We start from the raw sequence: 26261 nt of genomic DNA on the forward strand, positions 1-26261 counted from the left end.
CCCTTGCCTCTTCTATATGAGATAATTTATTCCATTCTGTCTTTCCCGATCTCCTTTCATTATATTCCTCTCTCACCTCTAGATTTCAGATTTTAAGTATCATCCCTTCCTATTAAATTGGTCCTATGCCCTCTGTCTGTGTATACTTATACATATATACATACACTCACATATGTATTCATATGTCCATATACTACTCTCCTATATAGACATATTTGTATGTATGTGTGTGTATACATTTCTATTCCCTTCAACTATTCTAATACTGAGAAAAACTTCATAAGCTACATTTATCATTTTTCCATATAGGAATATAATGAATTCAATTTTGATAAGTTCCTTATGATTTCTTTTCCCTGTTTACCTTCTCATGCTTCTCTTTTTTCTTGTATCTGAGTGTCAAATTTTCTATTCAACTCTGTTTTTTTCATCAAGAATGCTTGAAAGAAAGTCCTCTGTTCCACTAAATGACCATATTTTCCCCTGAATCATGATACTCATTTCTGCTGTGTAGGAGATTCTTGGTTTTAATCACAGCTCCTTTGACCTTTGGAATATCATATTCCAAGCCCTGTGATCCCTCCATGTAGAAGCTGCCAGATCCTGTGTTATCCCGATTGTGTTTCCACAATATTAAAATTGTTTATTCCTGGCTGCTTTTAATATTTTCTCCTTGATCTGGGAATTCCAGAACCTGGCTATAATATTCCTAGGAGTTTCCTTCTTGGGATCTTTTTCAGGAGGTGATTGGTGGATTCTTTCAACCTCTATTTTGCTTTCTGGTTCTAAAATATCAGGGCAATTTTCCTTGAAATTTTCTTGAAGGATGATTTCTAGCTTCTTTTTTTGATCATGTCTTTCATGTAGTCCAATAATTTTTAAGTTATCTCTCCTAGATCTATTTTCCAGGTCAGTGGTTTTCCCAATGAGATATTTCACATTGCCTTCTATTTTTTCACTTGTTTGGATCTGTTTAATAGTTTCTTGATTTCTCCTAAAGTCACTAGCTTCCATTTGCTCCAATCTAATTCTGAAGGAATGATTCTCTTCAGTGAGCTTTTGAGATTCTTTTTCCATCTCACAAATTAGGCTTTTTAAGGCATTCTTCTCCTCCTTTCCTTTTTTTTTAAGCAATTTGTCCAATGTTACACGACCAGTTTTTTCTGTGTGGGTATTAAGTATCTGAGGCTGGAACTAATCCCGGGTCCTCCCAACTCCGGGGCTAGCACTCTTATTGCACCACCTAGCTGCCCCTTCTCCTTTCCTTTTTGAGCCTCTTTTGCCATTTGAATCAGTTTTTTTTTAATGCCTTATTTTTTTTCAATCAGATTGTTGGCTCTCATTTCGTAATGTTCTTGTATTTTTTTTTTCATTTCTCTTCCCAATTTCCCTTCCAGTTCTCTTATTTGCTTTTCAAAATCACTTTTAAGCTCCTATATGACCTACAACCAGCTCATATTTTTCTTGGAAGCTTTTAGTGTAGTATTTCTGACTTTTACAGTCTTCCTCCTGTTGCATACTTTGATCCTTTTTGTCCCCAATATAGGAGTCTAGTATGGGATTACTGTGCTTGCTTTGCTTGTTCATGTTGCAACTCAATTACTTGACTTTTAAGCTTTTTGCCACAGTAGAACTCTGCTAGCAGAAAGGGTAGCTTTGTCCCAAATCACTGGAGTTTTCACAACTGCTCGAGCTATTAGTAGGCTGCCCTCTCTGAAGCTTCCACCTGCCCTGGCAAACTGGTCATGCTTCCCAAGACCTCCACACTAGACTGCAATCCAGAGCCAAACAGGTTAAAGCAAGAGTGATTACCATTCAGATTGGTTGCTTGGTCCCCCTACAATCTCCAGACCATGAGCTCTGAAGCAGCCACATTGTGGCAGTTGCATGGCTGTGGCACCTCAGCCACTCTCCCTCCAGGTGGTAAAGGCTGGACCACACTCCCAAACTTCCAGTTCACAAAGTCCACACTGCACTGACCTCTCACTTTGTCCTTAGCATCTATTGGTTGTTAATTCTGGAAACCGCCACAACTGGTGGTGATCTGAATTCCCACTGGCTGGCTGCTGGCTGTGGACACCATGAGGCTAAAACCACAGGCTCATGTGGGACTGGGCTTGGGTCCCAGATCACTGGGCTCTCCCCTTCCTTCCAGCCAGCTGGACTGTCTTCAGTGGGAAGTTATCTTCTCTCTGTCATTTTGTGGGTTCTGTAGCTCCAAGTTTGTTCAAAGTAATTTTTTACATGAATTGGAGGAAGTGGAAGCAGGAGCCATGAAGAAGTCTGATTTCTCCTCTGCCATCTTGACTCCATCCCCCTTTTCAAAGGAATCTTAATCATTTTTATAACCATTTTTCAAAAATTAATCTATTATTTATTTTTAGCTTTGAACATTCATTTCCAAGAGATTTTGAGTTACAAATTTTCTCCCCTTCTTTCCCCTACCCCACCCCAATATATCACACATAATGAATATCCCTTCCCCCAATCTGCTCTCTCTTACATCTTCCCCCATAATCCCTCTTACTTCCTAGTAGGGCAAGATGGTTTTCTATATCCCACTTCTTGTACATCTTATTTCCCAGGTGCATGTAAAAAACAATTTTTTTAACATTAGTTTTAAAGCTTTTATTTCCAGGTTCTTTCTCTTCTTCCCTCCTTACCCTCCCCATTGGGAAGAAAAGCAATTCAATATAGGTTGTATATGTTACAAAAAATATTTTCATAGTAGCTATATTGTGAAAGACTAATTATATGTCCCTCTATCCTATCTGTCCCCCACTTATTCTATTTTCTACTTTGACCCTGTCCCTTTTCAAAAGTGTTTGCTTCTAACTAACCTCTCCCCCAATCTGCCCTCCCTTCTATCATCACACTCATCCCTTTCCCCTATACTATCCTGTAGGGGAAGATACACAATTCAGTGTGTATGTTATTCCTTCCTTAAGCCAAATTCAATGAGACAAAGGTTGACCCATTCCCTTTCGCCTTCCTGCTCTCCCCTTCCATTGTAATAATTTTCTCTTGTCTCTTTTATATGAGATAAATGACCCTATTTTATCCCTCCCTTTCTCCTTCTCTAAATATATTCCTCTCACCTCTTAATTTAATTTTTTTAGATATTATCTCTTCATATTCAACTGTGTCCTCTATCTATGAACACATTTACACACATATAAACATACTCATATATGTATTTATATACACATACATCCTCTCATAATACATATATGTATGTATGTATGTATGTGTATATATATATATATATATATAGTTCCTTCAACTATCATCACAATGAGAAAAGTCTCATAAGTTTCAATTATGTTTTTTCTATGTAGGAATGTAAATAATTCAACTTTAATAAGTACCTTATAATTTCTTTTTCCTGTTTACCTTCTCATGCTTCTCTTGCTTCTTGTATTTGAAAGTGAAATTTTCTGTTCAACTCTGTGGGTTTTTTTTATCAAGAATGTTTGAAAGTCCTCTATTTATTTGAATGATCATATTTTCCCCTGAAGCATTATGCTCAGTTTTTCTGGCAAGGTGTTTATTGGTTTTAATCCTACCTCCTTTGACCTCTGGAATATCATATTCCAAGCCCTTCATTTCCTTAATGCAGAAGTTGCTAGATCTTGTGTTACACTGATTGTGTTTCCACAATATTCAAATTATTTTGTCTTGACTGCTTGTAATAATTTCTCCTTGACTTTGGAACTCTGGAATTTGGCTGTGCTATTCCTAGGAGTTTTCTTTTTGGGATCTTTTTCAAGAAGTGATTTGTGAATTCTTTCAATTTCTCTTTTACCCTCTGGTTATAGAATATCGGGGTAGTTTTCCTGGAGAATTTTTTGAAGGATGATTTCTATGCTCTTTTTTTGATCATGGCTTTCATGTAGTCCAACAATTTTTAAATTATCTCCCCTGGATTTATTTTCCAGGACATTGGTATTTCCAATGAGACACTTCATATTGCCTTCTATTATTTTTTTCATTTGTTTGGATTTGTTTCATAATATCTTGATTTATCATAAAGGCATTAGCTTCCATTTCCTTCAATTTAATTTTGAAGGAATTATTCTCTTCAGTGAGCTTTTGAAATTCCTTTTCCATCTGACCAATTCAGTTTTTTAAGGCATTCTCCTCATTGACTTTTTGGGCCTCTTTTGCCATTTGAGTTAGTCTATCTTTTAAGGTGTTATTTTCTTCAGTGTATTTTTGTGTCTCCCTTAGCAGGTTGTTGACTCACTTTTCATGATTTTCTTCATCATTCTTATTTTTCTTCCCAAATTTTCCTCCACTTTTTATTATTGATTTTCAAAATCTTTCTTGAGCTCCTCCAAGGCCTGTAACAAATTCATATTTTTTTCTTGGAAGCTTTTGATGGAGTACATTTGACTTTGTTTTCTTCTTCTGGTTCCATGTTTTGATCTTTTTTGTCTCCACCCCCCCCCCCCGAAAAAAAAAAAAAAGGATTTTGTGTTCTAATTGTGCTTCCTCTGCTGGCTCATCTTGCCAGACAATTACTTGACTTTTTAGCTCTTTGCCATGGTAGAACTCTGCTTCCAGAGTAGAGAACACTGTGTCCCAAATCCCTGAGGTTTTCACAGTTGCCAGAGCTATGAGGAGGGCACCCTCTCTATGGTCCCCACAAGCTTTGACACACTGGTGTTCCTCACACAAGGACCAGTGCCCAAGACTGTTGTCCATATCCAAGTAGATCAAAACAAGAGGGATTAGCTTCTGAATGGTCACTTGATCCCCATATGATCTGCAGTCCAGGAGCTCTGAAGGTAGCCCTGTTGTAGCAGCTGCAACCACTTTACCTCTGCTGCCTCTCACCCTAGGGGCATGGGGTCACACCATGCTTCTCTGTCACCTATTTCCAACAGAGTTCCCCACTGACCTTTTAATATCTCTTTGATGTTTATGGGTTGAGAAATTTAGAATATACCACAGCTGCCAGTTATTCACCCTCCTGAAGTCTGCTCATGGTGGTCTGTGACACTTATCAGGGCCCACATGGCGCATGCATGACTGTGCTCGGCTCCCACTCTGGTATGATAGACCCTTCCTGTTGGCCTGCCAGGATGCCTTCACTGGGAGATTTCTTTTTCTCTGTAACTTTGTGGGTTCTGTAGCTCTAAAATTTGTTTAGAGACTTTTTTTTTTACCAGTATTGGAGGTGGTTGGAGCAGGATTAAGTTCCTGCTTTTACTCCGCCATCTTGGTTCTGCCCCAGAAATCCATCTTTTCAACAAAATACTCTTCCTCTGCTACTGCATGGCTTCCAATCATATAATAATAGCACCATCTCCACTAAAAACAAAAGTTTCAGAATACCCTGAAGACAACTGAAAGAAACATAGCAAACATGAATAAATAACATAATTAGCTAAAATGTTTTACATACAAGAAGCAGTACAAAAGACATCATCAAGAAATGTATGTGTGGAAAGGAGTCAGTCATGTAGCAAGAAAAAGGCATAACATATGGATGGATTGAATGCTTCATTGGTTTAGAGCATCAGGAACATCTCTACTACATTGCATGGACATATTTTGGGAGATTTGCACAGGATGAAAAATCATGCATGGATTGTTATCTGTACCAATGAACAGGATTCTAATCAACATTGATTAGAGCAAGATTATACTGTCTACTGCTAGAGCTTAAGTATGCAAGTTAAAACTCATTACCATACCCGTTCTCAAGAGTAGTAATAAAAATAATTCTATTTATAGCACTTTATAATATACAGACTAAACCTGGGATTTCAATAATATTAGAAACTCCGAGGTGAGGAAACTCTACCATTGCAGGTCATGACAATTTTTGCAATTTATAGTGTGAGAGAGTTGCCTAGAACACCAAGACATTAAGTGTCTTTCCTAGTGATCATGAAGCCCATGTGTACAAAAGTATTTATGATTCTAACCATTACACCATATGCTTGTGGTTCCTTAGTGCATTATTTATCATTTTAGAGATTCCAAATGATGTTCAAATATTGCAAAAAAAAAAAGTTTTTATTTTGTAGATAAAGGCCCAGAGAAGTTGTAGTGACTTAGCCAAGGGCACATAGCTAGTAAGTGGTAGACCTAAGTCCATAATTTGGATCTTGCATTGTCCTGCTCTGAATTGATTACCCTTGTCTCTGCCACCCACGATTTATCCTTTTGCTTAAAAACCACAGCCGATGAAACCCATTTATAACATTTCCATGAAATACCACTTTGGGTTCTGCTACATTTATACAACTGCTGTGTTGCCAATTTAACTGTGTGGTTAATGTGAATTTGTATAGGACTCTACAGAAAGCTTTGAGACTCCAACATCCCATTAATCCTAATGTCAACAGATGTTTGATGCCAAGTGATAACAGGGTCCCTGAGGCCATGCTGGCACAGACAAGTTGTAGCAGCCAGCAACCAACTTTCCCAGTGAAGTAATAGACTCTCTAGGGAGAATGTTTCAGCAGACACCATTTTCCCAGCTAGGGAGATATTTCCTTTGGCAAGGGCATCTTGTGAGATTGCTTGTCCAATCAAAAATTAACCCTCGTTGGGAGATTATGACTATTCTCCTGTCCTGTCAAGAATGTCTCTGCCAAAGTAGAAAACCTCTTGAGAGGGTTCTGGCTGGTTGTGCTGGCAGGGTAAGCATTGTCTGGCATTGATACCATAGGGCTCCTGGATTTAATAGACAATTAATGATTCCTCTTTATAGATTTGGACTAGGAATTTTGGTGGAAACAGTGATTTTCAAACTTTTTTTTTTCATTTATTCATTTACTCATCTATTCACTTCAGTTAGGCTAAGTGATGTCTAAAGTCCTATCACCTCTAAAAGGTTTTAATTCCAAGAATTTGTTAAAACTTTATAATTAGTCCAGTAATTCTACTTTTTATGAGGTCCCTGAAAACCAATTCATTCTTCTTCTTCCTATGAGGCCCTCAGGGTGTGTGTGTGTGGTATTCAGAGAGAACTATCACCTCTGATGTAAGGAATTGCAAAGAATTTTTCAGGGTTGCTCCTCTACCTTTGGTGTCCACCTTTACCTGTCAGTGAATTATGGGAACATCTATCCCAACCATGTGAAGATTTTCGACAACAGAATGTATAGATGAGAACATTTTGTTCAAACTTCCATGAAGGTAGCTTAAGCAGGTGTTATGGAGCATTTAGAGGTTGGCCAGACATCAGACACAAGATTCTGCACTGAGTCATGGGCCTTTGCCAGTCATCTTGACCTTTGACATGCCACAGGAGTTCAGTGACTCAGAAAAAGAGTGAGACTGACAAATCTATGCAACTCTGCCTCACTTAAATCCAATTGTCTTGCAATTCATCACCTGTGACATCATTGGTCCATTTGAAAAAATGAAGGACTTATTGTCTTATTTGAGGAGGACACCCAATTTCCACACATATGGAGGAATAACAAATATGTATGCCTTCTCCAATTAGCCCAAACACACACACAGACACACACACACACACACACATGCACACTTACATGGAAAAGTACAAATATAGGTGCCCCATTATTCTATGCCCTCTTTATTTCATCAATTATGTGTTCAAAGACCAGGAAACTCCTTGGAAACAAGTATTATTTAATAAGATATTTCCTAGAAAAAATACATCATTTTTTTAAATGCTTTATTAACTTCTGATTTACATCATCCATTTCCGCCAGATTTTGAGTTACAAATTTTCTCCACATTTCTCCCCCACCCACCGCCCCAAAATAGCAGTCCCATAGGATATCCCCTCCTCCAATCTGCTCTCTGCCACATTTTCCCCCATAACCCTTTCCACTTTTCCAGTGGATCTCTATGCCTCAGTGCTTGCACATCCCATTTCCCAATTACATGTAAGATGGTATTAATTATAGTATATATATATATATATATATATATACATATATATATATATATATACACACACACACACATATACATATATATACATATTTGAATATTTGATTTCAAAACTTTCAATTCCAGATCCATTCCCCTCCTTCCCCGTCACCCACCCCTACTGGGAAGATAAGCAGTTCAGTATAGGTTGCACATGTGTGGCTAATGCAAAACAATAACAAAGTAGATACATTGTAAAAGACTGATTACACTTCCCTCCCTCCCATCCCACCTCCCACCCGCTCTACTCTCCACTTTGATCCAGTCTATTTTCAAAAGTGAGAGCTTCCAACCTCCCTCCCCCCAGCCTGCCCTCCCTTCCATCAAAACCCCTCTCATCCCCTTCCCCCCCTATTCTCCTGGGGGGTGGGATACCCTATTTAGTGTGTATTTCACTCCCTCCTCAAGCCAAATTCAATGGGAATAAGGTTGACCCATTCACTTTTGCCTTCCGATTCTTCCCCCTCCATTGTAACCATTTTCCCTTGCCTCTTCTAAATGAGATAGTTTGCCCCACTCTCTCTCCCCATCTCCTCTCATTATATTCCTCTTACCTCTTAATTTCACTTTTTAAGTATCATTCCTTCCTGTTAAATCGGACCTGTGCCCTCTATCTATATATACCTGTAAACATATATACACACATTCACATATATATTCATATGCCCGCATACCCTCATATATAGACAAATATATATATATGTATATGTATATATATATATATTTCTAATCCCTTCAACTACTGAGAAAATTTCATAAGTTACAATTATTGTTTTTCTATGTAGGAATGTAAATAGTTCAACTTTAAGTTCCTTATGATTCCTTTTCCCTGTTCACCTTCTCATGCTTCTCTTGCTTCTTGTATCTGAATGTCAAATTTTCTATTCAACTCTGGTTTTTTCAGCAAGAATGTTTGAAAGTCCTTTATTCCACTGAATGACCATATTTTCCCCTGAAACATGATACTCAGTTTTGCTGGGTAGGTGACTCTTGGTTTTAATCCCAGCTCCTTGGCCCTCCGGAATATCATATTCCAAGCCCTTGGATCCCTCAGTGTAGAAGCTGCCAGATCCTGGGTTATCCTGATTATGTTTCCACAATATTCAAATTGTTTCTTCCTGGCCGCTTGTAATATTCTCTCTGGGAATTCCGGAACCTGGCTATAATATTCCTAGGAGTTTTCTTTTGGGCATCTTTTTCAGGAGGTGATCGGTGGATTCTTTCAACCCCTATTTTGCCCTCTGGTACTAAAATATCAGGACAGTTTTCTTTGAGAACTTCATGGAGGATGATTTCTAGGTTCTTACTTTGGTCATGGCTTTCAGGTAGTCCAATAATATTTAAATTATCTCTCCTGGATCTATTTTCCAGGTCAGTGAGTGGTTTTTCCCATGAGATATTCCACATTGCCTCCTATTCTTTCATTTGTTTGGATCTGTTTAACAGCATCTTGATTTCTCATAAAGTCATTAGCTTCCATTTCCTCCAATCTAATTCTGAAGCAATGATTCTCCTCATTGAGTTTTTGAGATTCTTTTTCCATCAGGCAAATTCGACTTTTTAAGGCATTCTTCTCATTGCCTTTTTGGGCCTCCTTTGCCATTTTAGTCAGTCTGTTTTTTAAGGTATTATTTTCCTCAGTCAGGCTGTTGACTCTCATTTCATAATTTTCTTACATTCTCATTTCTCTTCCCAATTTTTCCTCCACTGCTCTTATTTGGTTTTCAAAATCTTTCTTAAGGTCCTGTATGGCCTGTAACCAGCTTGTATTTTCCTTTGAAGCTTTTGGTGCAGGAGTTCTGACTTCACTGCTTTCCTCCTGTTCCATGCTTTGCTCTTTTTTGTCCCCAAAATAGGAGTGTATTGTTGGAATCTTCTGTCTGCTTTTTTTCCTTTGCCTGCTCATTTTGTGACTCAATTACTTGACTTATGGGCTTTTTGCCACAGCAGAACTCTGCCACCAGACAGGGAATCTTTTGTCCCAAATGCTGGGGTTTTCTCAGCTGCAGGAGGTATTAGATGGGTGCCCTGTCCGAGGTCTCCACACCCTCTAGCAAGCTGGACACACACCCCAGAACCTCCACCCTAGATTGCAATCCAGATCCAAGCAGGTTAAAGCAAGAGCAATTACCCCTCAGACTGGTGCTTGGTCCCCTACACTCTGCAGGCCAAGAGCTGAAGCTGCCAAGTGGTGCTGGCTGGCTGTGCTGGTGTCTTAGAGGCTTTTCGCCCTGGGGGTAAAAGCCAGGCACTCCCACTTACTGGTCCCAAAGTCCAGACTGTACTGACCTCTTTGTCCTTTGTGTCTATGTGTTGATAAATGTGGAAATGGCCACAGCTGCTGCTGATCTGGAGTCCCTCTGGCCAGCAGCTGGTCAGGCCCGCCCTGGGGCTAAAGCCTCAGCATGGGGCTGCGCTAGGCTCCCAGAGTGCTGTTCTGGATTCCTGCCTGCCTGCTGGGGTGTCCTCGGTGGGAGGTTAGCTTCTCTGTGTCATTTTGTGGGTTTTGTAACTCCAAAGTTTGTTTAGAGTCCCCTTTTTACATGGATTGGGGAGGCTGGAAGCCAGAGCTACAGGAAGGTCATGCTTCTACTCTGCTATCTTGGCTCCGCCACCCCCTCCCCCATTACATCTTTTTTTTGTACAATACAATAGTATAAGCCTCAGTGAGCTTCTACCTTGCCTAGGAAAGCCCCTTTTTCCTTCATGCATATTTTAGAACAGAGGAGCAAAATGCCGAGCAGTACTCCCCACTATGCCTGAACCAGGTTAAAATGTAATTGGGAAATATTTAGCTAACTAAATAAAAATAAAATAGAACATAGATAATGTTAACATAGTTTTTTTTTTTTTTAAGTCAATATGCTGCCTGTAGAGATCCTTACATACTTTAGTGGACTTCAATTTTAGTTGAGTTTCACATCATTGCTCTAGAATGCTCTAGTTTCACCAGATAATTCCATAATTTCATTCTTTGGCTTCATTGCAAAGGTCTGTCTTGACAAACTGATAGAAACTGCCACAAGTATCAAATGCTCCACAGCCTTGGTCACCAGGTTGATCTTGGCCTGGAAAATCAATCAATTCTGCTTTTGGCCCACAGATTCTACATCCTCCCACATTCTAGTCTGTCTCTTTTTCTGGACTTATTCTTTCATTTCCCACATTTTCTCTCCCAGCCTTTATTTCTGTTTTGTCAAACCTAACCTGGATTAAAGGAAGAGCAAGCAGAGATGGGAGAATGATTAGTGATTCAAAATTTAGAGAAATTTCATTGAAGGCAAACCACTTTCCTGAGTCCTTGCTGATGTACACAGTGCATTTCAATCTCATTTTCTCCGTGTTTCTATATCTCTCCGGTTTCTTTGTATCTCTGCCTTCCTCTTGGTGTCTGTCTCTCATTCATACACACAGACACAGAGGAAGAGACAGAGAGAGAGAGAGAGAGAAAAAGAGAGAGAGAGAGAGAGAGAGAGAGAGAGAGAGAGAGAGAGAGAGAGAGATTTGCTAACTTACAGTAAATGTTCCATTTTATGCATGGAAACAGCTATAAAATAGCTATTAAAATAGTAACTTCAAAAGATTAGGCTGAAAACTTCATTAAAATTAAATTAATGTATTAAAGACAATCATTACTGGCATGGGGTCAGAGCTGAAATTGTGTGATCATTTGATTTCTTTCTGCTATCTGGCTCATGAAATGTAATATAGTTCTTTAAATATTCTATGCTCATACCCTGTCTAGGGGCTTATTATTTATACAATGGATGAACATTCCAGAGGTTTCTTTTTTTTCCTTCATGAATAACATGCCACTGTGGCAAACTGACTCATCAAGGTTAACCATTCTTCTTGCCTACTACCTTCAAAAATTACATCCTCAAGAGGAATTGCACAACTAAGTCAGATATTGTGGGCAAATTTAATTAACTAAATGTCAGAGACCATAGTTGTTACAGATGACATAAAGGGGGAAAAAAGAGATAGGGCATAACCTTGAGGCACTTGTTACTGCTGTCAAGGGTCTTTAAAGGATTGTTCACTTGGGCGTAACACTTTTGGTCTAAAGGCACAGTTAAGAGGTACGTGGATATTTCTACAAATCCTAAATCGGTATAATTTCCTATAAATGTTCTGTATTAGGACAATATAGAGGATATGTGTGTTTAAAGGGAAAGGGTCTTTTTCTGCTTTGATTTTCCTAACACATTTGAAATTGTCATGAGCATGGAGCTGAACTGCACAGAATTAAAGGTTCCATGATCTAGATTGGACTTCTTAGCAAACTGTCCAGCCCCTGATACCCATAATCATTACCCCACTCAGATACTTCAACTTGCCTGAAACTGTACACTTTCAACCTAGTCCCAGTTTGGAATTAGGTCCTGCAAGGACAGAAATTGTATAAAAGATTTCAGGAAGTTTTCTAACTAATCTATTAATCTCAGCTTGACCTTAAAGTTTTATATCTGCTTCTCTTGATGACTGTCAATTTCGTGGTTTCTGACCATTTAGACCTTAGACCTTGTTGTTCCACTTATTTTCTGAATACTGAATGGATCTATTCCTAGGCTCCACACTTAGTTTTGAACTATGGTTTCTTTTAACTGAATTGCCTGGAATGATCTATTTCTGACCCCCAATATGACTTTGACACTTCACACCCAGATGATATCTTGATTTTACCATGGCTTTCCTGATTAGCACCTTTGCTTTCAGTCTATGCTGAATCATAGAATTATAGAATTTAAAACTGGAACAGAGACTGTAGAGCTCTCCTCGGATGTGGAAAATAAGAGCCCACTGAGGTTAATTGACTTACTTAGTATTACAATGGGAGTATGCAGCAGAATTGGAATGTAAATTCAGTTCCTTTGACTCCAAATCCACTATTCTTTTTCCTTTTTCCCTGGAACTCTATAAAGATAGCCTCAATTCTAGCACCTGGAGCCATTAAAGAGATGATAAGCAGGAAGAGGTAGGATAGAGAGGCTATAACTTGAGGCCCAACAGATCTGAGCGAGAAGAAACAAGACCAGCAAGTAGATTGTTATTTTTACTAAATAGTCCAATTAAGCGGTACAGTGGATATAGTGCTGTGTTTGAATCAAAAGGACTTACCTTCATGAGTTCAAATTCAGCCTCAGACACTTACTAGCTACGTGACCACAGGCAAGTTGCTTAACACTATTTGCCTTAGTTTCCTTAACTGTCAAATGAGCTGCAGAAAGAAATAGCAAACTACTACAGTATCTTTGTCAAGAAAGTCCTAAAGAGTCACAAAGAATCAGTCATTGAAAGAAATAGACAAATTCTTGCTGTCTAGGTGTTAAGCTCAGTCTTACTTCTATTTTATAGGTAAATCATGAGTATTGCCAGTATCTACTATATTATGATTATATGGGGCAAAGTTTTAGTCCCTCCACAGGTGGGTCTGCCTGGCTTAAGTATCTCTCCATTCCCATCTACCTTCCATTCACCCACCAAAGTGATTTTCCTAAAGGGCAGGGATGGCCATGTCAACTCTTAACAAACTCCAGTGGTTAGTATTATCTCAAGGATCAAATATAAAATCCTCCATTTCATCTTCAAAGCTCTTCAAAACCTACCATCTCCCTCCCACCACTACAACCACTTTTCTGGTCTTCTTATACCTTATTTCCTTCTATGATCTTTGATCAATGACAGTGGCATCCTCAGCTCTGGCTATTTTTTTTCTTCTCCAAGCTTGGAATATTCTTCCTCATCGCTGCGTCCTGGTTTCCTTAAGTCCTTCAAGTCCCAGTAAACATTTTGTCTTCTACAGGAAAACTTTTTAACCCCACTTAATTTTAGTGCCTCCTCTCTTTTAATTATTTATTCTTTCACCTGTATATATTTTCTTTGTACATATTTGTCAGTTGTCTCCCCCATTAGATTGTGGGCAAGACTCCCAGGAACCGGGCTCATACCATAGGCAGCTCTACAACCCCTCCTCTCCCCCAGCTAGAACACCTTGAGAGTCTTAAGGAAAAAACTAAGCCATATTACCCTCTCAGACTTCATTCCACATCTGCACTAAATGGAGCCTGATCTCAAAATGAAAGCAGCAAGATCTAGAGATCTTGGAAGTAAGACCCTTAAAATGAAGGTCATGGAAAAAGATTTTATTGGCATTGCAGAGATAGCAAATACTTCTAGAATTGGTGTCAGATAAAACTTTGCTTGTTGACACCAACTAAAATGAGGAAGTACAAGAACTCAACTGCAGTCTCAGAAACCAAGTGTGCATGAACTATTGCTGCTGACTAGAAAATTCTGTATGCTTCTGTGTTCAAATAAATCAGTTGTTGGCAAGAAGTAAAGGGAGATTTTCCTGCACCTGTCACATCTGTTAACTCTAAAGTGACTGATTTCCCAACTGAGGGAGATACATCAAGCTGAAGGAATTTATGAGTGACATTTCAAAGAATGAGAAACTACTTAGAGTGAGAAGGGAGTGACAACTCATGACCAACTCCTCTGGGTATCATCCCATATCTCTCCTCCATTTGGTGGTTAAAATCCTTGAGAAAGAAGTCTACGGTTAACGATTCTACGTTCCCTGTTCTTATTCTTTGCAAAACTCTCTTTAATATGGCTTCTGACCTCATCATTCAACTGAAACTGCTCTCTCCAAAGTTACAAATAATGTATTCATTGCCTTTTCTCAGTTCTTATCTTCTTAGAATCACAGCATATTTTGACATCTTCAATCAGCTTCATCTCAGTTCTTGGGTTTTGTGACAACACTCTTTGATGATTCTCCTCCTACCTCTCTAGATACTCCTTTGAAGTCTTCTTTTCCTGGATCTTTAAATACATCATAGTGACTAAAAGTGTTTGTCCCTCAAGGCTCCATTCTAGGCACTCTTCTTTTATCCATCTATGCTATATCACTTGGTGATCTCTCCAACACTGGTGTGTCCAATTATCATCTCTATGAAGATGATTCTTAGGTATATTTATTTAGCCCTGTCTTCTCTCCCTGGCAACTAGGAGGTGCAGTGGATAGATTTCCAGATCTGGGGGCAGAAAGAATCGTATTCATGAATTCAAATCTGGCCATTTACTTGTTGTGTGACCATAAGCAAGTCATTGAATGCTGATTGTCTGTTTCCTCTTCTGTAAAATGGAATGGAGAAGGAAAAGGCAAATTACTCCAGTATCTCTGCCAAGAAAATCCAAAATCGAGTCACAAAGAGTCAGGCATGACTGAAAAGTAACTGAAAAACAATAACAACAACAACAATAACCACCTCTCTCATGACCTCCAGTCTCATAGACCATCTGCTGATTGGGTATCTCAAGGTGAATATCCTGTGAACATCTAAAACACCTCAATATCTTTCCTCACATACATCCCTTTGTTCCTAGCTACCCTTTGATTTTGTTAGAGTTCTGTTACCCTCTCAGAAACTTATGCTTATAAACTCAACTCTTCACTTTCATGTGTTCCCCCCCCCACACACACATAAACGCATTCACAAATTCCAAATTTTGAAATTTAAATTTCCTTAAAAATCAAAGTGGCTGTCAAACCTTCTACATTCTACAATAACCCTCATATATGTCCTCATTTCTCCATCTACACAATCTTGGTGTGGAAACCTCAATCCCTTCATGCCTGGACTTAGTAAATAACTTCATAATTAATCTCCCTGCCTAAAATCCTTGCCCATTTCAATCCATCTTCCACTCATTGACAAAGTGATTTTCCTAAAACTTAGGTCTGAGATTCCATCTTCCTACTTAATAAACACCAGGGGCTCCCTATTGCCTCCAAGATGCAATTTAAAATTCTCTGTATGCCTTTAAAAGTCAAGGGGAAAGGCAAGTTGTTATTTAGTACCTACTATATGTACTATAAGTACCAAGTACTGTAAGTACCAAGCACTACACTGATTTTAAAAATATTATTACATTTGATTCTCAGGACAACTCAGGGAGGTGGGTGCTATTATTAGTCCCATTTTACAAATAAGGGAAGTGTGGCAGACAAAGGTAAAGTGATTTGCCCAGGATCACACAGCTATTACATTTCTGAGGCCAGATTTAACTTCATATATCCCTAACTATGAGTCTAGGCCTCTATCCACTATGCCACTATGTGGATATTATGGTCAGGGTTGGAGTTTTGTGCTTCTGTTTTTTTTTAAAAACCCCAAGATAGGGGGGGCTAGGTGCTTCAGTGAAAAGAACACCGGCCTTGGAGTCAGGAGGACCTGAATTCTAACCATGCCTCAAACACTTAACAAAAAACTAGTCGTGTGACCTTGGGCCAGTCACAACCCCAATTGCCCTCCAAAAAGAAAAAAAAAAAGAACAAAATGAGATGTTCAAAAAAAGAAACAACAAATAACATGTTTCTGATGCCTTATGAAGAACAGGAAAGTGATATAAGAAAAGGTGTGCTATATCTGCCAACAGAAGGTCTGAGTTGACTCTTGAGTCTTTTGCTTACTATGTGAGTGATTCTGGATAAGCCTTCTTTGGGTTTTGAATTACTCATCTATAAAGTGAGGGAGCTGGTCTAGATTATTTCTGATATTTGTATCGTCTGGAAGAACAAATATACTTTTATTCTTTTGTAATGACTGTTTTACAGCCATTGTACATGGAGACAATATAATACCCTTTCAATCTCTCAAATTTTTATGAATGATGAGACATTTTAAGTTATTTTGCAATGGGTTACTTAGAAACTGTTCTACTTTTCTCATCAGACAAATCTGAATCATACCTAGCAAATCTATCCCTTATGTTACCTACAGGATTCAGATTATGACTTTTAAAAGTGGGATTTCCCTGAGCAATAGAAATGAGATGAAGAATCAGAAAACTGATGCTACTGTGTAGTAAGGAAAATATATGAACTAGGTTTGAGTTCCAGAATCATTTAGCAAATAAAACCACAGAATTTTTCAGACATACAGATAAAACTTTAAAGTGAGAAATCATGTTTTAAACCTGCCAAACCAACCAAATGCTTGCCAGTACTTGGAGAGATGATGGCTTTTTTATAGATATAGAACTTTAATGTTATTAATGTTATTTACATACATATCATTTAAAACATTTTGAGAAGACAGAGACAACAGGAAGCCAAGGTTTCTTAACAATTGGGGAAAGTTCTATTCAGTTAATCCCAAACTGGATGTATTTAATTCCTTAATAGTTCTCCTTCTGCTTAAAAATATGAATTTAATATAAAAGCAGTCTTACTAGTCTTTAAGAAATTAGTGTAGGGGCGGCTAGGTGGCACAGTGAGTAAAGTGCCAGCACCAGAGTCTGGTGGGCCAGGGATTGGTTCCAGCCTCAGATTCTTAACACCCACACAAATAACTGTCCGTGTAACCTTGGGCAAGTTACTTAACCCCAACTGCTTAAAAAAAAACAAAAGTAATTCGTGTAACAAAAATTTAAGGATCAAAACACAAATGACCAAAACTCATTAAGCACTTTAATTTCTGCCTCAAGTAAATTTTAGGAAAAATGACTGAATTATTTTAAAAAATGCATACAAGTTGATATGTGGGATTTATCTTGAACAAAATAAAAACTTATCTTGGGGCCAGTACAGATTCAGCAAAATATTCAGCATAGTTAGCATCTTCATATTTGTTTAGATGCAATGAAAATTGATGCACAGAATTTAGAATTAAAGATTCATGACCTTAACAAATACAACTGTCAAAGAAACTTAAAGTTATGAACAGCATACTTTATTTACTAGTTGGGGAAACCTGAACCCATTTTAGGAAGATCTTACCACCTATAGTCTTGAAAAGAAGGTATCTTTCTGCTACACCCTTAGCTAAAAATAGCAGTGGCAGGAAAAACACCTAAAATCTCATGGGAACAAAGCTCTAGCTTACTGGTTAATGGATTTTTTTTTTTTGCCTAAAAATAAGGAAAATAAGTTTTTTTCCCCTACTCTCACCACATTTCCTTTAAAAATAAAAATGAATGACACTAATATAGATTATCTATCCCTATTTTAAATATCATAGTTACCCCACAACTATATATATCAAGATCGGAATTCAGCTTCATCTTCAATTCTTTATTTTTTTTTTGTCTCTCAGCCAAAGAAAAGTAAAAGTTTATTAAAAGTTCGCTTGTGTTGCACACAGAGTAAGTCTGTACTAGGTCATTCTATGGCACTCCCACATACATGGAGTGAAGATGGGATCTTATATACTGAAAGTTGTGGGAGGAATCTAGGGTAGGTCTAGAGAGGAGTTTGGGGAGGGTCTTCAGGAGAAATCAGATGAGGTCAATGAGTGATGAAGGGTGGAAAGTTGCAGGAGGCTAACTGGAGCCAACAGACTATGGTGGGCTAGGCCGGTTCAAGGGTGGACTGATATTTTGATAGGCTCAAGGGTGGGAAGAAGATGGGCAATGGTAGGCTAGGCTAGAAAAAGAGGTCTGGGCCTAGCCACACTGTAAGGCTTATGGCCTCATGCAAATGCCTCAGCCAATGGGACAATTTAATCAGAGTTCAAGGAGGGTTCCTAGAGCCTGTGTCTCAAGGACAGCTTAAGAGGATTCCCAGAGCCTGCACCTCATCACATAGTTTTCCCTCTCTTCCCTTAACCAAGAAGGGGTCCATTATATGATAGGAGGCTTCAGACTCAAGCCCAGACATTTTAAAGGAATCTCTGAAAATGGGAAACAGCAATATTCTTAAGCCTCTTAATAACACCCTGGGGACCCAGGTCAATCTTGAATTTTTGGGGGGGTACTTTAGCTTGTCAATATGCTTTCTTATAGGCCAGGTATCTTTCTCCGCCAGATTTTTATTTACAAATTTTCTCCCCATTTTTCCCCTACCCACCACCAAAAATGGCAGTCCCACAGGATATCCCCTCCTCCAATCTGCTCTCTCCCATATTTTCTCCCATACCCCTTTCGACTTTTCCAGTGGACCTCCATGCCTCAGTGCCTGTATATCTTATTTCCCAATTACTTGTAAGATGGTATTAATAATAGCATATGTATATACACATACACACACATATATATACATATATACACATATGTTTGAATATTTGATTTCAAAACTTTCAGTTCCAGATTCATTCCCTTCCTTCCATCTTCAATTCTTTAGAAGTTAATTCATGTCAACAAATTATCATCTAGTATGGCTGCTCTCTTATCTCCAATTATTTGAAAAACTGATATCTCATCTGCCTGAAATTTAAAATATTAGTGTGGAAAGGAGGGCAGTGAGACTTGATTGGCTCACATGGAATTCTCTATATTTTATAAATTAAAACAAGTTGTACCATCACATTTTTCCAAAAAAATCTTCATTCTACCCGCTCAAATAAAGACAAAATAAACCTTCCTATATTTTGTCAAAGTCTTGTCAATGGGGTTAACTTATCAACTAACACATATGTAACTCCCATAGTAAGAAGAGGTGAAGGACTGACTGTATGAGGAAAACTGGAGTACTTGAGCTTGAAGAATAGAAGGTTTAATGAGGAAAATGATAATTGTCTTTGAGCACTTAAAAGGCTGTCATTTGGAAGGGTGTTTACATTAATCTTGTTGGACCCCAGAGGGCAGAACTAGGAAGAATCTTTAGAAGTTTTGCTCCTTTAGAAATTGAGAAAACGATATCTATTCTCAATTATGACAGTTCTCTACTTTGAATGTTACTTTTGGCTCTCCATATTGTTCACAGCAATAATGTGAGACTTTATCAAAGGCTTTCCTAGAAAATCTAAATAGAACTCTCACATTCCCTCAGTCTGCTAGTCTGTACTGCTTTTACACCTATTTTTTGCATCGTACATTATGATTAGTTCTGATATTCGATGACTAGCTCCTTGAAGGCAGGGACTCCATCTTCTTATAACCATTTCAGCACAAAATAGACTTTCTCACTCCAGAAAAGTCAAAGAAAACATAAAAAGTTCAATAAAAATTTTAGCAATAGATATAGATAGACCTAGATCTAGATAGATGGAAATATACCTAGATCGGTTGTAAGTTCTTTCATTTTCCAAGATTAGGAAGCAAAATAATACAGACAGATATAGATCTATCTATGTGTATACATATATAGATAGATATATCTACATATCCATCTATATCTATATATATATATATACATTTATAGCTGTATCTATATATAGATTTTGATATATAGTTGCATATGTTGTCAGTCTCTGGAGAAAAATCTCTTCATAGGTAGAAAGAATATGCCTGTTCTCTCTAACTTGAGACACTCAACTGTCATATTTCTTCTTTCCACTCCTTTCCTTACTTTTCTAACCTGAGTCAATCCTGTAACTATTTTGATGAAATTTCAATACACTTAATAAATAGAATCCCCATGTATTTCTCAAGTCATCTTTCCTTGGATTTAAAAAAGACATTTCCTATGGTGTCAGCAATATAGCCTCTACTAGAAGTTTGTAGCAGCAAAATACAGGAAAAATGAAAGGAATTTGGAACGAAGCAGCAAAAACGATTAAGGTTCCAGAGAGATTGATTTATGAGAGAAGCAGAGAGCAGGACAAACAAATGTAAAAACCTATCACTTCAGGCTGACATAGCCCAAGAAGCATATAACAAGATGTTATTTCCATGGTGTTGATAGTTTAATTTTTTTAAGCATTTTAATTATTTACTGTTGTTTTTGTTGATGTTCTGAATTTCATAGCACCCTGAGGTTGTGTGAAGGACACAGTTAAAAATAAATTAAAACATTAGAACATTCTCCATTGAAAAAAATCCTAATTAAACATCTATCCATTGACTTTACATAATGAACAGAATGTTGGAACAAAATAGAACCCAAGTACCATTTATCAATCATTTGTCAATTCTTTCATTTCCAAGATTAGGAAGCAAAATGGTATCACCGGTGAGAGAAACATCCAAAATATACTATAAGAGAATGTGAAGTTCAACAAATATTCAATATTACACTGTTTGCTTTGTCAGCAGTATAACTCCTGGTAGATGTTTCTACCAGCAAAATAGGGGGAGATGAGGAGAGGTTGGGATTTTAATTTCATAACAACATACTTAATGGTTGTTTCATTAGCTTTTGGGTAAAGTTATTTCCCACAATTTCAACATGAGTACTCATATAGGACTTAGAGAACTGAAAGTATACCTGGGTGTCTTTTTTAAGCTAATTCATTTATTTTTAGTTTTCAACATTCATTTTCATAAGTTTTAAATTTTCCACCTCTCCCTCCCTAGCTCCCCAAGGCACCATGCAATCTGATATAGATTTTACATATATATATATATTCCTATTAAACATTCCTATTTTCCCCAGTTGTCTTTTGATCAAACAATTCAATTACTTTAATTGATTAGTCAGAAAGTTATAGATTTTCAAATTCAGCAAGGATTTCAGTGATTATACAGTTCAACCCACAACTGAAAAGAATCTCCCCTACAGAATATTCTGTAAGTGGTTGTTTAGTCTTTGCTTGTAACATGAAGACAAAACCTTTACTCTGGCTTTTCCCCAATCCTGTGATGAATTCTCCTCATAAAATCTCTCCCATCCTTCAAAATGGAGCTCCAACACTACTTTATAAATGAAGGCCTTTCCTGATTCCCCCAAATAATATTGATCTCCATTACTAACTAGTTTTTATTTGTTCTGTAGTATTTATATTCCTACCCATTGGCTCTCACAATGGAATTTAAATTCCTTAAGATTAGGGGTTGTTGGGACAACTAGGAAGTGCAGTGAATAGAGCACCTGCCCTGGAGTCAGGAGGACCTGAGTTCAAATCCAGCCTCAGACACAATACTTACTAGCTGTGTGACCTTGGGCAAGTCACTTAATCCCAATTGCCTTGCCTCTCCCCCCCAAAAAAAAGACAAAAAAAGAGTAGGGATTGTTTCCTTATTTGTATTTATATACCCAGATCTTAGTACAGTGAAGTGAAGTGGGGGTAGAGCACTGGGCCTGGAGTCAGGAAGACTTATCTTCATAAGTTCAAATCAGACCTCTAACACTTACCAGCTGCATGAACCTGGTCAAGTCACTTAACCCCCTTTGCTTCAGTCCCTATATGTAAAATGAGCTAGAGAAGGAAATGCCAAATGACTCCAGTGTCTTTGCCAAGAAAACCCCTAGTGGGGTCACAAAGAATCATATATAACTGATATGACTCAACAATAAATATTTATCTTAGCATGGTACCTGGCATATACTAGGAGTTTGATAAAAATATATTGATTAGCCAATATCTATTGCCACCTATGTAGGCCTATTTCACTTTCAGCTAATTCTAATTCTTATTAGGAAGTCTTTCATCACATGAAACCGAAATTTATCTCTTCACAAGCATAGCACTTTTATAATATATATGGCTGTAGGAAAGGATGCATTTTCCCATACTGCCCTGGATGAAAAGGGCAGGTACTTTTTGGAGGAGAATAAGGATTGCTGTGGAAAGGAATGGCATATGCTTACATGGCAGAGAAAATCAGGGACATAAAAGAAACCACAGGTCTCATCAAGAAATGGTGCTAACCGGGTCAATGGCCATCTGTTCAGGTAATTTTCTCTTTACTCCTCTAGTTCATATTTATTTGGAACTTGTGAACTGTTATTTTAAACCCAGTTTCTATTGGAATGCTTTCTAATTTTTCCTAGTTCATCCTGGTTATTACTCAGTGGTTATCACATCAAATTACTACCCAGACATTTGCATATTCATCTGAAGGAATAAGATTTACTGCAGCCTTCATTCTGTTGTTTTGTGGCCAGTCTTTTTTTGGGGGGGCATCTTGAAGGCTATTCTTATATTCCTGAACCTCCCCAGTAGAGTGAAGACACACAGATAGTTTTCCCTAACTCCTCGTCCACAATATACTCATTTTTTTAATGTAAAGCCCCTCTTTTTAATATATTTGCAAAAAAATTTGAGGAATCTCATTTTACAAGTATGTTGACTGTGTTCTTTCACTAAGAGGTCAGTATGTTTTATGTTTTAACCTCTTTCAGATCAAATCTTGAATGGAAGCAGCTATTACAGATAACAGTGAAGGTAGGGAATGGAAAGAATGATGAAAAAAGACAGTTTTAATATGCTAAATTATATAAAGTGAGCCTCTGTATCATTTGACAATGTGTCAAGGCAGCCCACATAGTTAATGCTATCCTAGAGACTTTTAAAAGATATTTAACAACGGCTGGATGGTTCCCTTTTGAGCTATCTTAACAGGGAAATTTTTGTTTAGTTGGACTGGGGAATCTTGGAAATTTGTTCCAATTCCAAATTCTTTGATTCTTCCGTCTAGCTAGAGAGAGATGATAACTTCACTGTACTGTGCCAGAGTAAAATCTTTCATGAAATATGATTTTAATTACTTCATCCATTTGACTCAGACTTTTGAAATCTTTATCTTCCCACAACACTTTGCACCACCTCTTGCATGAAGTCTTCCATGAAGCTCTCTTTCTACCCACAAATTCAGATTTCATGAATTCTGTCTCTGATTTCTCCATCCTGTCCTCAAACTCCTAATTTCCCTCTTTCCTATGGATTGTACTTAGCTCATGGAATTCATACTTCTCTCCTATAGTGTAGCGTAACTTCCCTGAGGGCAAAGTACACCTCATTTTGGTTTTGCTATGCTCCTTGACTAGCACAGTATCTGACAAGTTACTTAATGTTTACTGAATGTACCAACTATGTGAAAGTATTGTATGAAGTTTTGAAGCAGATGTAAAATTAGGTTAAAATGACACCTATTCCTATAATGCTTGTAGGCTGATAAAGGTGGAAAAATTACAAAAAGTTAATATATAATATTTTATAAGTGCATTAGAGAGATGGTGTTATGAGGTATAATGTTGCTACCAATTATCTCAGGGATTGAGCAATTAAACTTCTCAATGATTCTAATGTCATCCTTGTCCATATTAGCTTACTAAATGTCTACTTATCATTTACAATCCAATTCAAAGGTTGCCTTTATCATTAAGGCTTCCTGAATGTCACAATCCATAAAAATATTCCCTACTATCAGCCCCACATAGCAATAATGTTCACATCTGAGAAGATTGTTATCAAGGTGGAATGAGACCACATGAAGGAAAGGAGAAAAGTCAAGGGACTCAAAGCCATTCCATCTGAGGATCCATTTAAGAAACTTTGAGTGCTTAGCTGGAAGAAGAGATTTTGAGACTGATAGGAGAGTTAAAATATGTGAAAGTCCATCATGTGGAAGAGAATTTAAACATGTTATGATTGATCCCAAAGGGAGAATAAGTATTGATGGAGGGAAGTCACAAACACGAACTGTGGATCAATATAAGAAAAATGACAAAAATTAAAATACATAAACAGAATGTTTTACAATAGTAGATAATCCACTGGAGATCTGGATAAGAATTTTCAGATTAGAAGGGATGGCTTCTTCTGCAGATGTTGAACTGGATGACTTCTTACTACCTTTCTAAACTTGGAGATTTTGTCACATACTCTGGGTCCTTTATATTTGTATAAATTTCTTTTTTAATTTTAAACTTAAATACAAAACAAGAAGGGGCAAATAACATATCCAAGTAGTTATCAGAACATAAAGAGGGGATTCATAAAAAAAATGAATTTACATTTCAAACGGTTTACTTTTATTCTTATTTTTCAAATATATTTAATTTAGTTTTCAACATTCATTTCCATAAGATTTTGAGTTCCAAATTTTCTCCCCATCTCTCCCCTATTTTCCACCCCAAGATGGCAAGCATACTGATTACCCCTTACCCCAATCTGCCCTCTCTTATATGCTCCGCTATCCCACCTCCATGCCCTTACTCCTTACTTTCTTGTAGAGTAAGAAGGATATCTATACCACATTGCCTGTATTATTTCCTGGTTGCATGTAAAAACATTTTTTGACATTTGTTTTTAAAATTTTGAGTCAATATTCTCTCCATTCTTCCCTCCTCACCCACCACCACTGAGAAGACAAGCAATTCAATATAGGTTATACATGTGTACTTATACAAAACATTTTCATAGTAGTCATGTTGTGAAAAACTAACCATATTTTCTTCCATCCTATTTCCTCCCCCATTTATTCTATTTTCTCCTTTGACCCTGTCCCTTTTCAAAAGTGTTTGCTTCTAACTACCCTCTTCTCCAATCTGCCCTCCTTATGATTTACCCTCTTTTCCCCCTGCCCCTACTTTCCTGTAGGGTAAGATCTCCAATTGAGTGTGTATGTTATTCCCTCCTTAAGCCAAATCCAATGAGAGTAAGTTTGTCTCATTCTCTTTCATGTCCCTGCTCTTCCTCTCCATTGTAATAGATTTCTTTCACCTCTTTTTTTGTGAGATAATTTATTCTATCTCTCCCTTTCTCTTTCTTCCAATATATTCCTCTCTCATATCTTAATTTTATTTTTTACATATCATCCCTTCATATTAAATTCACCCTGTGCTCTCTGTCTATGTATCCATATACATACACATAGATATATACACACCTATACGTACATTTATGTGTATGTATATATATATATATATATATATACACACACATATATGTGTATGTGTAGGTAGAGAGACAGAGAGATAGATAGATTCCCTTTAACTGTCCTAAAACTGAGAAAAGTCTCATGAGTTACATATATTGTCTTTCCATGTAGGAATGTTAACAATTCAACTTAAATAAGTTCATTATGATTTCTCTTTCCTATTCACCTTTTCATGATTCTCTTGCTTCTTGTATTTGAAAGTCAAATAATCTGTTCAGCTCTGGTCTTTTCATCAAGAATGCTTGAAAGTCATCTATTTCATATAATATCCATGTTTTTCCCTGAAGTATTATAATCAGTTTTACTGGGTAGAGGTGATCCTTGGTTTTAACCTATCTCCTTTGACCTCAAAAAATATCATATTCCAAGCCCTTCAAATCCTTAATGTAGAAGCTGTTAGATCTTGTGTTATCCTGATTGTGTTTCCACAGTACTCAAATTGTTTCTTCCTGACAGCTTATAATATTTGCTCCTCAATCTGTGAACTCTGTAATTTGGCTATCATATTCCTGAGAGTTTTCTTTTTGGGATCTTTTTCAAGAGGTGATTGGTTAATTCTTTCAATTTATATTTTACCCTATGGTTCTAGAATATCAGGGCAGTTTTCCTTGATAAATTCTTGAAAGATGATTTCTAGGCTCTTTTTTTGATCATGGCTTTCAGGTAGTCCAATAATTTTTAAATTATATGTCCTGGATCTCTTTTCCAGGTCAGTGGTTTTTCCAATAAGACATTTCACATTGCCTTCTATTTTTTCATTCTTTTGGATCTGTTTTATAATATTT

Source organism: Petaurus breviceps, unplaced genomic scaffold (genome assembly GCF_028583685.1).
Source record: "Petaurus breviceps papuanus isolate PSGF00001 unplaced genomic scaffold, PetGlider_PUasm1.0 178, whole genome shotgun sequence".
Classification (NCBI taxonomy): domain Eukaryota; kingdom Metazoa; phylum Chordata; class Mammalia; order Diprotodontia; family Petauridae; genus Petaurus; species Petaurus breviceps.